Source organism: Nomascus leucogenys, chromosome 16 (assembly GCF_006542625.1).
Source record: "Nomascus leucogenys isolate Asia chromosome 16, Asia_NLE_v1, whole genome shotgun sequence".
NCBI lineage: Eukaryota > Metazoa > Chordata > Mammalia > Primates > Hylobatidae > Nomascus > Nomascus leucogenys.
Genome location: NC_044396.1, coordinates 72,702,100 through 72,719,249, shown reverse-complemented (window position 1 = coordinate 72,719,249; position 17,150 = coordinate 72,702,100). Strand labels below are relative to the sequence as shown.

Below are 17,150 nucleotides of genomic sequence, written 5' to 3'. Positions count from 1 at the left end.
CAGGAACACCTATGATTCATAGGTTTGGCCATTTTACATAATCCCGTATTTCTTAGAGACTTTATTCATTTCTTTTAATTTTTTTGTCATTTTTATCTAATTTGGTTAATTCAAAAGCCTTGTCCTCAGGCTCTGAAATTCTTCTACTTGATCTAGTCTATTGTTAAAGCTTTCTTCTGCATTTTATAGTTACCTAAATATGTCTTTCATTTCCAGTAATTCTGATGGTTTTTCTTTAAAATATGTATCTCTTTAGAAAATTTTTCATTCATATCTTGAATTGTTTTTGAAATTTATTTATGGTTTTTTTTTTACCTTTCTCCTGTATCTCCATCAGTGACTTAATAATCAACCTTTTGAATTTTTATCTAGTTATTTCAAAGATTGCATTTGGGTTTGGATCCACTGCTGTAGAGTTAGTGTACTCTTCTGGGGATATTAGAGAATGCTGTTTTATTTTCATATTGCCTGAATTATTTTTCCCATTTTTTCTTTTTTAGGTAGACTATTTCATCTAATTATTTTAAAATTTATTTTTGATTCAACTTTTTTTTTAATTTTTATTCTCTTGAGGATGTGAATTTAATGTTTATAGGTTATTGTCACCTAGCTTCAGCTCTGGGTGTTTTCCATGGTGAATACTCTGTATGAGTTTCTTGTTTATAGAGAATCCTTGTGTAATGGCTTTCTCAGATGCTGTTTGTAAAAGTGATGTGTTAGATATGTGAGCAGGTTCACTGTCTCCTGTTGGGCTGGAATGGCAGAGGTCTCATGAAGCTTATCTTATTCCCCAGTGGTATGCATTAAAAAAATGTTTTTTCCCTAGTACTTTCTTCATTGGGTTGAACAGTTTAGGCTTCAGGTGAGTGGGAGATGGCTGTGGGTAAAATCTGGCTGTGGCTAAAGTGGGTGGACAAACACATTACCCTAACAGTGTGCCAAGGTCCCAGACTTGACAGAGGTAGGTGGGGAAGCTTTCTGTGAAATGCACTGAATTATTTCAGGGGGAAAGGAAGGAGCCACCACAGCCTCCATTGCAAGCCAGTAGGAAAGCAATCCTCCTTCCAGTAACACTCTTGACCTGGTATTCTGGCTATTCAGATCAGACCAGTACCTCTTTTCATCTGTAGGAATGCTGATGTTCTATGTAGGGAGGGATTGCGACTCTACCTCTCATGCAAGCCTGAACCTGGAGGGTACTCCTCCTACAGGAATGCAGTCACCCTGAAGTGTTCCAGAAAGGCTGTCTACAGATGTACCCATGCTGAACTCCTGTGGTAAAAGCCCCAGCTGTATCTGCAGTGGTGGGCAAGGAGGAGAAGTCCCTTCTCTAAGACCCTTCATGAGCACCAGGGCTGCCTGACAGTTGGGCTAGAGCGCCAGACTTTTCTCACTGAACCTAGCACTGCATCTGTACCTCTGCTGAAACAGACTTCCCACAAGTAGAAAGTGCAGGGATGCAAGGCCTGCAGCCTGATTTCTTTTGCCTCACAGGGTGCTCCTTTAATGTGGTGCATGCCTTCTTCCCTAGGAGTAATAATCCCTGAGGGCAAGACTACTGGAAATCCCTCTGCTCCTCTTAGTCTAGCCACCCAGTGGGGCTTCCACACCCCAGACTGTTGCTCGGGAATATCTGCAGAGGGTTCAGTGGTGTAACCTGTCCTCTAGTCTCCCAGCAGCAGGTACTGCATCAGCTCTGATGGGAGTAGGAGGGAAGTCACGTAGATTGTGTGATATTTCCTTGGTTATAAATAGCCTTAGTGTGTTGGCTTTCTCAAATTTCTCAAATGCCAGCTGTAGTAGTAATGTACTGGGCACATGGACAGACTCAAGACCTCCTGGTTAGCCAGCGTAATGCAGGCAATGGCAATAGCTGAGGTGCAAGTATTTCCTTCCTAAGTGCTGTGTTATTGTGCCTGCAGATGTTGTAATGGGCTGGGATGGCTGGCTTCCAGCCAGGAGGTGATGCTTGCAAAAGAGGGTCAGCTGTGGTAGTAACAGTGGGATTTGTGTTTGCCTTGTGTTTCCCAGAGTAGGTACTCTGTGGTCTCAGGCAGTGGGCGGGGCCATGGAGCACCCAATATTCCCTGTTAATTGTGTTTCACTACCAGGGTGGGTGGAGGGGCAAAGCCACATGGGGGCCAGGTCAGGCAAGTCCATGCACTGGCTTCTCATGTGCGGGCTCAAGCAGCAACCCCAATGGGGATCAGAGGGCAGTGCTCTGGCTGCTGCAGTAATGTTCCAGTGAGGAGCACAGCTGCCTCCACTGCACAAAATGATCTGTGTGGGGATCAGGGAGTAGCAGGTGGCAGTAAGCTGCACTCAGCTCCCACACATTTGGCAAGGGAGGTCTGACACCCATAGTGTTCTGCTAGCAGCAGCTAGCTGGGTTCCAGGCAGCCTGTACTCAGAACCCAAAACTGCCCCGGACCATAACCCTTCTTGACTGAGACAGAAATCATGGTTTTCAGGCCATACCCCTCCTGGTCCAGCCAGGAACCAGAAATGCCCAACTCCTGTGCCCATGGCGGTAGCACACTTCCTGCTCTCTCAATGGTTCTGGTCACAAGGGTTCATTTCTACTCAAGATTATATCATGGATCTCAGCTGGGGGTTTCTCTAAACCTGTGACCACTGCCTGAATTAGCTGGCAGACTTCTGCAAGGTCCCCTGTGAGGTGGAATAAAGAATGGTTTCCCTCCATCCCTGCCGGAGTCTGAGGGTGCACTCAGATGACATCCTGATGCCACTCCTTCTCATATATTCCCCAGCACTCACTAAATCAGCTCCAGCACTTAGTAGGGTTGAGGTCTTCTCCCTTGTCCTGGACTCCCCAGTGTGGGGTTGTGTCACAGAGGCAGTCTCTCCCCTCCTTAAACTCTGCAGACTCAGTTTTTCTCCTGGTTCACAGTGTGGGCTGCTGCCCACTGCTTCTTTCCAAGAGTCTGCAGTTTCTTTCTGTTTTTCTTTTAAATTCCTGTGTTGCTTCTTGGAAAACTGTTTACAGCATGAATCTCAATACACTATTTTGTCTTTTCAAGTGGAAGAGGCATGCTTACAATGCCACCAATCCACCATCTTGGAAAGAAAAAGCTACCATTGCCATTTTTAACATCATTTTTCCACAGCATTCCACACCAAGAATATTCCAATTCCAAATTCTGGAGAGAGAAGGGATCTGATTAGTGTGGCTTGGGTCAGGTGTCTCTCCTTTGTCCAGACAGCTGTGTCCAGGAAATCAGGCCATGTGGCTAGATGCCCACTCAGCCAGGACTGTGAGCACACTTTCTGAGAAGTGGCTCATGGTTATGACCTGCTACATCATGGAGTCGCTTATGAAATGTGATTTAGTGAGATATTATAGGAGATCTAGTATAGTCATCCCTCTGTATCTGAGGTGGATTGGTTCCAGGACTCCCTTGGATACCATAATCATTGTATACTCAAATCCCTTTAAAAAAAATGGTGCAGGCTGGGCGCAGTACCTCACACCTATAATCCCAACACTTTGGGAGGCCGAGGCAGGTGGATCATTTGAGGTCAGGAGTTCAAAACCAGCCTGGCCAACATGGTGAAACCCCATCTCTACTAAAAATATAAAAATTAGCTGGGCGTGATGGTGGGTGCCTGTAATCCCAGCTACTTGGGAAGCTGAGGCAGGAGAATTGCTTGAACCCAGGAAGTGGAGGTTGTAGTGAGCAGAAATCGTGCCATTGCACTGCAGCCTGGGCAACAGAGCAAGACTCTGTCTCAAAAAAAAAAAAAAAACTGGAGTATTTGCATATAATCTACACACATTTTCCCATATACTTTAAATCATTTCTAGATTACTTATAATACCTAATACAATCTAAATGCTATGTAAATTATTGTTATACTGTATTATTATTTACTTGCATTATTTTAAAATAATTTTATTGGTAAAAAATTTTTGTTTTATCTATTTTGAATATTTTCCATCTGCGGTTGGTTGAATCCTCGGATGCAGAACCTACAGGTAGGAAGGACCAACTGGATCTGGAGGGGGCAGTAGGGAACAAAGAGTTTACTGATTGTTCTTCTTTGCCCTTGAAGTTGGACAGAGATTGAGGCAGCAGTGTCTAGAATTGGAAAGGACTAAAAGGGGTTACAAAGTGGTATTTTCAGGGGAAAGCCAGGACTCTATCAGGGCAAGTTGGAGGAGGAGGAGGGAGAATTTGAAAAAAGATGAAAAATAAGGAGAAAGGTTTTTTTCCATAAGAAAACATTTCATATTATTTTAGGTTTTGGTTAGGGGTATTGACATCATTGTTTTTCATCTCATGATTAAGTATGCATTTATTGAATGCACATGTGTATTCAGTACAATATTCAATGTGTATTCTACATGTATAACATGACTTTCATTTTAAACAATGCATTCCAAGTCCAAGCAGCAATATTATAAATTTTAAAAAAGCAACCCACATTTAGATTGAGATTTTCCCATGATTGTTGAATGATTCAGTAAAAGTGAGTGAGTAGGTGAAATGAGTTAGTGAAAACCAACCAACTGAGAGTGAGAAGTAGGTGTATTTGGAAAATATCAGTGATATATAATTTATATAATTTAATTCCATGAGAAATACTTGCTATTCTGTTAGATTGCTAGCAGAACTTGTGTTCAAAATTAACCAGAATAGTTAAGCCAAGTTAGATAAACATATTTGCAGAAGGTTTTTAGGTTAGGATACAATTGCATATTATAGACCAACTATCGATTAGACACACTCATCAAGAGAAACTTTTTCTCTCTTAAACTTCCTGTGAAGAGATATATTCTTAGTATAAAGACCAGTGCATGAAGAGTTGACTGGAAATCAAAAAGAAACTTGTTATCCTTGTTTTTCTTTCTGAGTGAAAAAGCAAAAGGTAAATATCATGGTCAAATGGAAAAGTAAATTGGATTTTAAATTTTCATGTGCGTTTTCCCAGTTTGAGGTGCTCAGATTTCATTTAGTGGTTCAGTTATAATTGACAAGACCTCTTAAAACGTGACATATCCTCTTGAGGGTTGAACTTTTTCGTGTATCTGTTAGGTGAATGCTTTTACATTATTGGATGGTAACTCTGTTATATAACATTTGTTACATTTATAATATAACATTTTACATATATGTGTGTGTGTGTAGGTATGTATGTATACATATCTATGCATAATTTAAATCATTATTACATTCTAGGAGATAATGTGGTTTCTGTTCTCTATTTAATAGAGTTTTTAAAAATAGGTAAATGTGCAGGAAATCTTTAACCAATAAATGTTGTATTTCAATTGATTTTAACTTTTAAAAAACTTTTTTTTTAATGGTTTATAAAATGTACTTTTATTTTATGTTACTCTGCTGTTACATAGGGCATAACATTTTCACAAGGCTTTTTTGGGACTACAGTCAATGATTAGCAACACACAATAGTGGTCCAACTCTCTAAATAACAATCGCTAGACAAACTGGACACCCTCTCACATGTGCACAAATCTGCATGGAAAAGTACTAAAGTTTTAGACTTGGACTTGTGTACTTTAATTTATTTCCCCTTTCTAGTGTATTAAGAAATGACATGCACTTTAATTTGCCAAAAGCAATGCTTGTATTCTGGCAGCAACATGCTACTTCTATCACATAGTAAAGTGAATACCAGAACTACAAAGGCAGGAGGTGTAAGTGAATTTTTATTGGGAAGGGAGGTTGGCAACTTAAACAGCAGCAAATAAAGAGTGAATAAGGAAACTCCCTGTTGCCACAGATACACAAGACCTCCTTATGTGATACAGGAGCCATTTCAGTTTGTGACCCCTAGACAGAGATGGCAAGTGCTTTTCCATTCAATCTAATACTTCCAGATTCCTACTAAAAAGGAATACATTAAGAGCATGGAAAAGTTGCTTATTGAAAGGAAACCCCCGAAGAGTAAGGGAGGGAATGTAGACATTAAGAAGTTATGTGGAACACTCTTTAAATTGTAATTAACTACATTTTCTTATTTTCACAGTAATACAAAACACAGTCACTTGCAGAACTGGTTCAGATTACTTAAATACCAGATACATTTTTAGTCCTCTACATAAGTGTTTGGGAGTTACTTATGTTTATATAAAATGAAGCTATTAATACTTTTCTACAGCAGTACTGCACACCAGGAAGGCCAAGACAAACACAAATCAAGGAATGAAGTTTTCCCAAAGCTGCAGTGTGAAAAGACTATAAACAGTTGATTCCATACACATGAATGGGTTTCTTTGCTATAGGAAATCCCAGTGGAATAAGGAATGGAGATGTGTAAAAAGGTTTCTTGAAGGAAAGAAGGATGACACCCTGTATGGATTTAGTTTTCAGCCCCTTCTGCTGCATCACATTCTTCTCCTGCACTGTCTGATGTCCAACGTGTTCGGTTGTCTCTAAGCAACTGTATGATGAGGGTGCTGTCTTTGTATGAGTCTTCATTCATTGTATCAAGTTCAGCAATGGCCTCATCAAAAGCCGTTTTAGCCAGCGTGCAGGCAAGCTCTGGGTTACTAAGAATCTCATAGTAAAATACAGAAAAGTTAAGAGCAAGCCCCAGGTGGATTGGGTGTGTGGGTTGCATCTCTTTCTTGCTTATATCAAATGCCTCTTGGTAAGCTCCTTGGGAATTATCTATCATTTGTTTTCGATCATCACCACATGAAACTTCACCAAGGTACCGGAAGTAGTCACCGTTCATTTTCAGATAGAAGACCTTACTCTCTGGATTAGTTGCATTGGCTATTAAATATTTATCTAACAATTCCAGGACCGTGGTGCAGATGGATCTCAGCTCGGACTCCACTTTCTCCCAATAGTCCTTAATCAGCTGCAACTTCTTGTCGGAGGTGTCGGTCTTCTGCTCGATGCTAGAGATGACCCTCCAGGCGGACCTGCGGCCCCCGACCACGTTCTTGTAGGCCACGGAGAGCAGGTTGCGCTCCTAGTTGGACAGCTCAGCACCCTGCTCGGTCACTGTCTTCATGCAGGTGGCCATGTCATCGTAGCGCTCGGCCAGCTTGGCCTTCTGGATCAGCTCAGTCTTCTCCATGGCGGGCATGGGGCCGGGGCCCCAAAATACTTTTTTTAAAAATGAGTTTTTTTAAAAAAAGAAACTCTAAATGTTCGAGGGAAGGCTTCAAGGATTTTGTTTTCTCCTGGTTTCATGGGTTGAATTGTGTCTCCTCAAAATTCATATATTGAAATCTTAACCCCCAGTATCTCAAAAGGTGACTGCATTTGAAAATAAGATTGTTGCAAATATAATTAGCTAAAATGAGGTTATATTGGAGTAGGATTAGCCCCTAGTCCAATATCACTGGTATTCTTATAAAAAGGAGAAATTTGAACACACAGACATGCATGGAGGGAAGACCATGAAAAGAGACACAGCAAGAAGGTGGTCTACCAGCAAGCCATGGAGAGAAGCCCAGGATAGTTCCTTCTCTCACAGCCCCTTAGAGGGAACCAACCCTGCTCACACCGTGATTTTGGACTTCTTGTCTCCAGAATAATGAGACAGCAAAATTCCATTGTTTAAGCCACTTGGCTTGTGAAACTTTGTTATGACAGCCCTAGCAAACTAATACACCTGGCTGTATGTCAGTAGTGGCTGCCACACAGAATGATATGGTCTCTCCCATACTAGAGAGAGACTTTATGTTAGAAATTCCAACTCCATGCCCCAGCTCCTAGGACTTTCCTTGTTCTTCTCTTTAACATTAGACATTTCTAATGTCTACTAAGGTTGAGCTGTGATATAATTTTCCAGGAGGGCCTATAGAATCATCTGAAAATTCCTGAATAAGAATGAGTCCATTGTCTGTTTTGTGAAATTCATAAAAAGAGGTAGGTTGGCCACACACGTATAATACACAGACCTAGTAGGAATGCTCGGCTCTTGCTTTGACTCTATGCTTCATGGCCTTGGGTCACCTACTTAACTTATCTGAGTCTCAGTCTTTTTATCTGTAAGATAGAAGTTAGTCTTTTTGTGACTTTGTAAGTCTAAATTCAAATATCTTTATTACATAAGCCAAAGTAAGTGAATATGTAGTAATAACACTTAATAGTTTTCTTGGTTCTTTTTCTCACCATTTTCATACATTATCCAAGTGAAAAATACCTTTGGTTAAAAAAAAAAGTGGCAAAGTACAGAATGTCTTATAATGCAAAGCACAATGTCTGCTTCAGCCGTCCCCATCCTCCTCAATGCCTAGCTTACTTCTCAGAGGAAACCACTTTTAACAGTTTCCATATTTAGCTCTTTTAGTGGTTACCACCCTAACTTTAAAAATATGCTTATGCTACATTTCCTTGATGATCAACTCTAGACATTATCTCTTTGCTCCCCACCACTTACTACTAGAATCACTGATTCAGCAGACATTCCTGATAGCCTGTAGGTCCACAGACCTCTTTTGGAGTCTCATTCTCTATGGATCTAATTTGAGCAAAGAGCTTTTGCTTCACTCTAAGGAAACCAGAGATTAGATGATCACGGGGCATAGCACAGGATGAGAAGGGGTTTGGCTTAATTACTCAAGGTCAAATTGGGCCTGAGTTGTAATGAGTTTACTCTTATATTTTTCTGTCTGACCACATTTATTTTAAATAAAATTAAAACAAAAGGTGAACTTAAAATATTGTATGTTATTTTTATAAAAAGGGAAATTATCTACCCTGATAGCTCATTTCTTTAAGAAGTACCACTTATTAAGAGATACTTAACAGGTATGGTGCTTTATTCTTCAATTTTAAACATGAAGTAAACTGCTATGAAGATGTCAGTTGATCATTTGTGGTGCCAGTTTGATTTGGTTTTGCAGCTTTCCCCTTCCAGAAATTTGCTATTGGCTATCCAAAGAGTAAGACATAAGAGAGAAAACAGAGTTGAAACCATTACTGTTTCTTGGAAACATGGCATTTCTGCAATTCAAATTTTCCTAGAAATGCTATAAAGTAAATGGCTCTGACTTATAATTTAGAAAACCTCATTATCATCCATAATGTCAGGAAAACATATTTTAGAAAAGTTTACATGTTGACCATTTTGGGTTTCTTTGAGCACTGCTCAAAGAATGTGACACATCTGTTGCTCATTTCTAAGTCCCGATTACGTTGAATGACTCACCAAAGTGGAGTCAGAAAACCCTGATGTTAATGGAGTTTCATATTTAGCTACTGTATATGCCATAGTCACAGATAAATATTAAGGCATAGCTTAAGAGGAGATATTCAAGGATATGTCTGCAAATGGGGCAAGCCAATTTGGTGGTGGGGTGAAAAGAAATGTAGAAGGGGTTGTGTTTTCAGCACTTTCTGCTGCATACCAGCCCTCTTTCTAGAAATTCTTTCTTGCCTTGTTGGCTTCATAATAGCACTCTTTCCTGGTTCTCCTGCTCTGACATGGATTTTTTTTTTTTTAACTAGAACATCATTCCTTATATGTCTTCAATAGGCTTTTAATAAGGTGTCATCCACTGTTACTTTTTTGCAACACATCCACCACTTTTTCATCAGCCCCCACTGGTCTTTACTCAATATAATATGTCCAGAGCCCTACGTGGATATATTATATTGTTTTTTGCAGACAACCCTCAAATCCCTTTCTCTAGCCTTTGCCTCTATCCTGAACTTCAGGCATGTCCGCTGGATGTTCCTACATGGACGACCCAGAAATTTCTCAAGTGTGACATACCTCAAACCAAAACTATCATCTTTCACTCTCCTGTCAAACTCCCTTCTAGGTAACAGACTCATGTTTTATCTATTAACACAAGCCAGAAAACTAACGCTCCGGCTCTGTCCCTGCCTGTCTCTCAGAGTTCATTTTACCCACAGCTTGCAAATTTTTATTCCTCTTTTTATGCCCTCTTCCTTTGTCTTAGTCAGATCTCATCCTGTTTCTAGATTACAGCAATATCATCTATAGTTCGGCTCTCAGTCATCAGCTTCTAACTCTCCACTTTACAATTTTATTTTATTTTATTTCATTTTATTTTGAGACAGAGTCTCGCTCTGTTGCCAGGCTGGAATGCAGTGGCACAATCTGGGCTCACTGCAGCCTCCGCCTCCTGGGTTCAAGCGATTCTCCTGCCTCAGCCTCCCGAGTAGCTGGGACTACAGGCGCCCACCACCACGCTCAGCTAATTTTTGTATTTTTAACAGAGATGGGGTTTCACCATATTGGCCAGGATGGTCTCAATCTCCTGACCTCGGGATCCGCCTGTCTCGGCCTCCCAAAGTGCTGGGATTACAGGCATGAGCCACCACGCCCGGTCTTACATTTTATTTTTGGCCAGAGCTATTTTACTTGATAGAGGTGGTGATCATGTCATTTGCCTGCTCGAAAATCCTTGATTAGATACTATGACTGTCAGGATACGACTGAAACTTCATAGCCTGACATCCAACGCTTTTTCATCTGTGCCTACTGGTCTTTACTCAATATAATATATCCAGGGACCCATGTAGAGCCTAACATACTGCAGAGGCCTGATAAATAAATGAATAAACAAATGAATGATGGAGTAGATAAATGAATAAATGACTCACTAGGCATTGAGCCTGCCAAACAGATACATGCATCATGCTGCCAAGAAAGCTATTTCCCTCCTTCTGATATAGGTGAAATCCTATTCAATATGTCATTTTTTTTTAGTTTTTTTAGACTATTCCAGTCTCAATCAATTGCTTCTCAACTTGTGATTCTGAGACGTTTTATTCATGCTACAGTTGTAGCAGTTAATATATGTCAAGGTTATTTATATGTGTGTTGGGTGTTCACAGAGACAGGGACTCTTGACGGCAGTGAAGACTCAGCTGCTAGCAAAAAGCCCGATGCTCTTCGGAAATCAATCCATGTTTGAATTCCCACCACCACTAATTTCTTTCAGTCATATTATATCTTTCCTGAAGTCCTACAATAGCTTTATAAGTGTTTTCCCTACCTCCATTCTCATCCTAAAATCTCCTCCTCATTGTCCTACTAGACAAATCCTTTTGTTCTGAAAATGAAAAGTTTGCAGAAATGCCAGAGCATTGATGAAATTAGAGGTCAGGATTCCTGATTTAGAGGTCATTGCCTTCCTAAATGCATCCGAAGTTTCCACCTTTTTTGGTGACTAAAGTTGCTTTAGAGTTTTAGGCACGCTGGATTGCGAAATAAATAGAATATCATTTTGTGGGGGTAGTAGAGATCTTTCTGTAAGTTTTTAGCTGCTTAGCCATTTCACATTATTTGTACTTTGTGAGTAAATATAGAGTCAGGAAGAAATGTTCCTGGGAACAGGAAGGAGACATATCTAAGCCCGAAGTGAACTTAATGACTTTGTGTTTTCCCTGCTAACAGGAGTCTTGGAACCCACCTGGGTTGTATCAAATAAATACAATTATTGCAGTTCAACTAGGTCATGTTTGTGCGCACACAAAGTTTGGATGTGGCAGAAGTAAATGACTGGACATTGTTAACAGAGCTGTAGTTTGCAAAACAGCAAAGGTTTTCAGACTGGAGAAAGGGAGTGAGTTCAGAGAAACATCAGTCTAACCAAAGTGTTTCTGCTGCTGCTGCAGATGCCACTGTTAATTGGAGTTGCTTATTACTTCAGTTACTTTCAATAGTGCTTTGGGGGATACTCTTGCCCTCATATTGTCTAAATCTGTCCCTGTCACTAGTGACTGGATAACCCAGGGCATTTTAACAGGCATCCTATTACCTGACAGTAGGCATCCAGTTTCCTGTATTAAAAGTAGACATTTCTCCTGGGATTTAACCTTCTGTTCAAAGCTTGAACCACTTTGTTAGGAAAAATGTGGTCCTAATAATGTTTTCCAGTCACCTGTGGCTTGCAAAGTACTTAATGCTTATTAACTCATTAATCCTCTTCATGAATCCAGTGAGGAAGGTAGATGTCAAGTTATGTTTTCCTCTTTCTAAGGGCTGTGAATCTGAAGCACAGACTTGCACAGACTGTTTGGGACATAACCATGGCAAATTGGGAGAAAGGGGCCTATCATTTTGAGATGTTCAAACCCAAAATCTAGTGGCTGATTTTTTAAAAATTGTAACTTCAAGGTGGCTCTCCTCTCTATAGCTATCAATCAGAAATCCTCAGTGGGTAAATCTAGCAGGAGGCATTGGCTGAAAAATGAAGCTTTGAGAGCAATAACATCTGCTCAGTTGGGTGGGGAACAGATACTTGTAGTGTCAAGATTGTGATGCATGGTCTTGGGATTTTTCCAAGTTCAACGTGTTTGTCAGTCTTTTGAGGCCCCTGTTTATCCATGGGGTAAGGATTTGTTTAACCAACTATTTCCTCCTAATCCTTGCAAAAACATGTATGAAGTACACAACAGCAGATGAAACCATAGTAGGAATTCTTTCAAAGGGCCAAGTCTATGGCTCCTGGAAAGTTCTGTCCTTCCCCATTCTAAATCTAGTGGTAGAAATGTATCCTAGTTGAAGATTGGTACTAGATGCTTACTACTAAAACTGGAATGTTAATTCCTACTTCTAATTAAAAGGCCTCATTTCTGTTCCTTGGATCTATTGGTTAGGTGATTTCTTGGGTTCTGGCCAACCATAGAGGGGAACTTTAATCTGCATGCTTCTTAGAGAACCCTATTGCCACCTTATTACTTTCCTAATGAAGTATGCAGAGCCCAAGGACATGTAGATTGTTTATTCATCCATGTGTGCACTTATTCATTTAGGAAGTACTTTTTCATTATTCACCATGTGACAAACATGTGCCAAGCTCCTGGGGGTACTAATATGACCAAGCTTATGGGGGGAAGCAGGTGGGCCATTTAGCAGGAGGCCTTATATTTATAAAAGGCCTCACATTAAGACTCTTGACATTGCTCCCAAACAAAGTTTTATTTTGGTTGTAAATAAGGGTCATTTGCAAAATACAAGCATTTAAAAATATGTGAGAGTTTTGGTAATCCTGCTTTGGCATTTCATAACATCATAACATGTCCACAGGTTTCAAAAGTAGAAGTGACCTGGGCTGGTTAGAACCTCTTGGAGTTTGTAGAAATGGCTCAGACACCCTCCTTGTGTCTCATTACTCTGTAGGAGATCAGGCATCCTTCTCGCCAAGAAACAATGCAGGTGGTAACCCAGGATAAGAGAACATCTGGAAGCAGCCATGGAATATAAATGTTAGATAGCTGGAAGAAACCACAGAGAGCCTTCAGTGTTTATGTGTCAGTCAAGGAAACTGACCTGAAAGAGGTGCAGGGGGACATCCCTAAGACCCACGGGCAGTTCACGGCACAGTGAGACTAGAATGGAGGATTGGTAATCTGAGGAGCTCTGCTGTTTCTTCCATAGAATTGGGCCCTTGATAAACATACATGTGCATGTGTCTTTATAGCAGCATGATTTATAATTCTTTGGGTATGTACCCAGTAATGGGATGGCTGGGTCAAATGGAATTTCTAGTTCTAGATCCTTGAGGAATCGCCACACTGTCTTCCACAATGGTTGAACTAGTTTACAGTTAATGGATGCAGCACACCAACATGGCACATGTATACATTTTTATGTAACAAACCTGCACGTTGTGCACATGTACCCTAGAACTTAAAGTATAATAATAATAAAAAAAAAGAACTGGGCCCTTGACAAAAGAATGGCACTTATACTGTGCTTTACCCTGTTACATGGTCCTCTGCACCACTCCCTAGGCATGGGCTGATGTTAGCTTCTTTCTCTTCCTTCCTTCCTTCCTTCCTTCCTTCCTTCCTTCCTTCCTTCCTTCCTTCCTTCCCTTCCTCCTTCCTTCCTTCCTCCCTCCCTCCCTCCTTCCTTCCCTTCCTTTCTTCTTTCATTCTTTCTTTTGTTCTTCCTTTCTTTGTCTACCCCCGCCTCATCGCTCTCTTTCTTTCTCTGTCTTTTAAATTGAGTGCACCCTGGTTTTATACTTACTGCTAGTATCTTTTTGCTATACTCCTCCCTTGTTCCTACCAGCAGTGGAGGTTGGCCCACATCAAAAGCAGAAAGTTTGGTTTTAATCAGAACAATATTTGCATTGTGAGCTTTGATCTTGACTTCTGCCTGGGGCCAGAGCAGGACTTCACCGCAATAGTGAACTCAAGTCCCCGTGTTCTCCTCTCTGAAGCTGGGATCACCAGGATGTGGTTAGTACGTTGCGGAATGAATGTCGCTGGGATTCAAAGCCTGCAATGAGTTTTTTTGATAAGTCCCAACTATATGAGAAAGAGAGAGAGAGCGAAAAAAAACCCATACAAAGCAAGCATCTCCCTTCTCCCCTCAAAACACAAAGAAGACAAACTAGGCCAGATTGACTATTTTCCTGTTTCATCCTGTTCTTATTCCTTTTCTTTGAGTTTTAGACAAGTATGTTATGACAAAAATTTAACTCTAGATTTTCCCTGAAGTTTCTAAATTCTTTGAGCCGCCTCATAGATAGTACTGCTCAATGTGCCAAAGACTTCAAACAAGCCCAAACTTAACATTTTCCCCTGGAAACCTGCTCTTCTGGATGGGCGCGGTGGCTCATGCCTGTAATCTCAGCACTTGGGGAGGCTGAGGCAGGTGGATCACTTGAGGTCAGGAGTTTGAGACCAGCCTGGCCAACATGGTGAAACCCCATCTCTACTAAAAATACAAAAATTAGCAGGGCGTGGTGGTGTGTGCCTGTAGTTCCAGCTACTTGGGAGGTTGAGGCAGGAGAATGGCTTGAACCCAGAGGCAGAGGTCGCGGTGAGCCGAGGTTGTGCCACTGCACTCCAGCCTGGGTGAGAGAGCGAGACCCATCTCAAAACAAACAAACCAACAAGCAAGCAAACAAACCAACAAATCCTGCTCTTCTTTGGTTTTTGAATCTGCCACCAGGCTGCCAAGCTAGAAACCTTGAATTCATCTTACACTCCTCTCTCATTCACCACATTCTGTCAATTCTGCCACCTAAACGAATCCAATTACTGCCTTCCCTCCACTCCGTATGCCACACAGCTGCCAGGGAGATCTGTCTAAAATGCAAATCTGATTGTGCCATCCTCCTCTTTAAAAAGCTCTGTGCATTCCCTAGACTCAGAGTCACACATGCACACTCTTAAGCATGAGATAGCTACATGGCCCTGGCTGCAGCTCATCGAGGTAGCCCTGCTATAACCCATGCTGCAGCCACACTGGATGTCTGACCACACCTTCATGGGGTGTGCTCATGAATGCCTCTGCATCTTTGCTCCAGTTAATCACACCACCTGCAATATTCTTTCTCAACTGGTCACATTTTGTTCTTTCTTCTAGATTCAGCTCACTCTCTCCACATTTAAGTCTTCCAAGGCCTCTCAGGTAGTTGGTTGCATCATCCTCCCACTTGGATTTGATTTACTGGAAGGAACATGGGCTTTGGAGTTTCACAAACAAAACTTAAGAACCTGTTCCACTCTGAATGTCATTGCTTCAACCATAACATAGACACAGTGCCAGCTTCACAGAACTATTGAGGGAATTAAACAAAGAAGCACTTGGTTTCCGATAAATATTAGTTTCCTTTCTATAGCAAATTTTATATAGAAAATTGCATGGTGGTTAAAAGTCTATAGCCCTGAATCCAGAAGATGTGGCTTTAAAGCCTAGCTCCACCACGTACTTACGTGAGTGACCTTGAACGATTACATTTACTTGAGCAAATTACTCTCCTTTCGATGTCCTTATCTCTATAATAATAGTACCTACCTGATAAGGTGCGTGGGAATATTAAATGAGATAAATATAAGGTTATTGTATTTGGCACACAATAATCACACAGTGGGTTTTGGCAGTAATCTTTTTTTTCCCATACTTGCCCTGCTGTATCATAATTATTTGTTTACACATTTTTTTCCCTATTAAGGATTCCTAAAAGGACCAGATGGTGCCTTACTCATACTTGTATCCTCAGGGGCTACCATGGAACACAGTGTAAGTGTTCAGAAGTTACTTCTTCAAATGGATAAGGCCTGGCACATTTCATCTGAAGTTTTACTTCTGGACTGTGGTCAGCCACCCAATCTGGAATTCGTCTAGGGTACTGCTCCATGCTCACATCCATGCCAATCTCTCTTTATTTTTATTATTTATGTATTTATTTTTAATAGAGATGGGGTCTCACTTTGTTGCCCAGGCTGGTCCCAAACTCTGGGCTTAAACAATTTTCTTTCCTCAGCCCTCCAAAGTGCTGAGATTAAAGACGTGAACCATCATGCCTGGCCTCAATCTCTCTTTAAAACCCACTTCAAAACAGGGTTCTCTAAGAAGATTTCCTCCATATTACCCCAAGTTCATTCAGAGCTCTCTTTTAAATCTCAGTTCCAGTTGCCTTGCTGATTTTTTTTTTAATTATTATTTCACATGTATGTCCTCAGTGGGCTTTTTTTTCAGTTCTTAAATTATTTCATTTGTTTATTTTTAATTTTGGGGGCTATGTAGTTGACATGTAAATGATAGGGGACTGGACTACCTCCCTCCTGTGATCTGTGCGTGATCTTGCTGCCACCAACAGTAGCACACTTGTTGTGGGGGCTTTCATTGAATAGTGTGTTACCTGGTCGGGTTGCCTCTCATGGTAGCATCTTTTTTCCCCATCTTTTCTTTTTCTTCTCTTTCTGTTCTCTCCAAGGGCCCCTCCAGCCTTGAATGAGTGTTGTGATCCCTGTTTTAGACTAGAGGAACTTCCATTCCTGCCCTGGATCCCAGAGCCCATCAATTTAAAACCTGTTCTCTCCTCTTTCCTATCTGTGGCAGGCATACACAATGTGGGTTGCTTCTCACCCTTCTCATTTCAGCTTAGTTGACTTCAGTGGCATTGGATGTCAGGAGACATTTATCCTCCTCCTTTGCTTGTTTATTTTACACACATACACAAACACACGCACACACATTTTAAAAGTGTGCGTCTGGCTGGGCATGGTGGCTCACACCTGTAATCCTAGCACTTTTGGAGGCCGAGGTGGGTGGATCACTTGAGATCAGGAGTTTGAGACTAGCCTGGCCAACATGGTGAAACCCCGTTTCTACTAAAAATACAAATAATTAGCTGGGTGTGGTGGTGTGCACCTATAATCCTAGCTCCTCAGGAGGCTGAGGCAAGAGAATGGTTTGAACCTGGG

General features: G+C 41.1%; 1 protein-coding gene and 1 pseudogene across 2 annotated transcripts in view; one reads left to right on the top strand and one right to left on the bottom strand.

The window, feature by feature from the left end:
* Nucleotides 1-17,150, top strand: part of SNTB1 (syntrophin beta 1) — a 279,652-nt gene that overhangs the window by 24,388 nt on the left and 238,114 nt on the right. The gene's annotated exons all lie outside the window — the stretch shown is intronic.
* On the bottom strand, nucleotides 5,327-7,074 carry LOC100603244 (annotated as a pseudogene). Its single transcript, XR_001116117.2, has one exon. The product of XR_001116117.2 is annotated as a 14-3-3 protein theta pseudogene (transcript).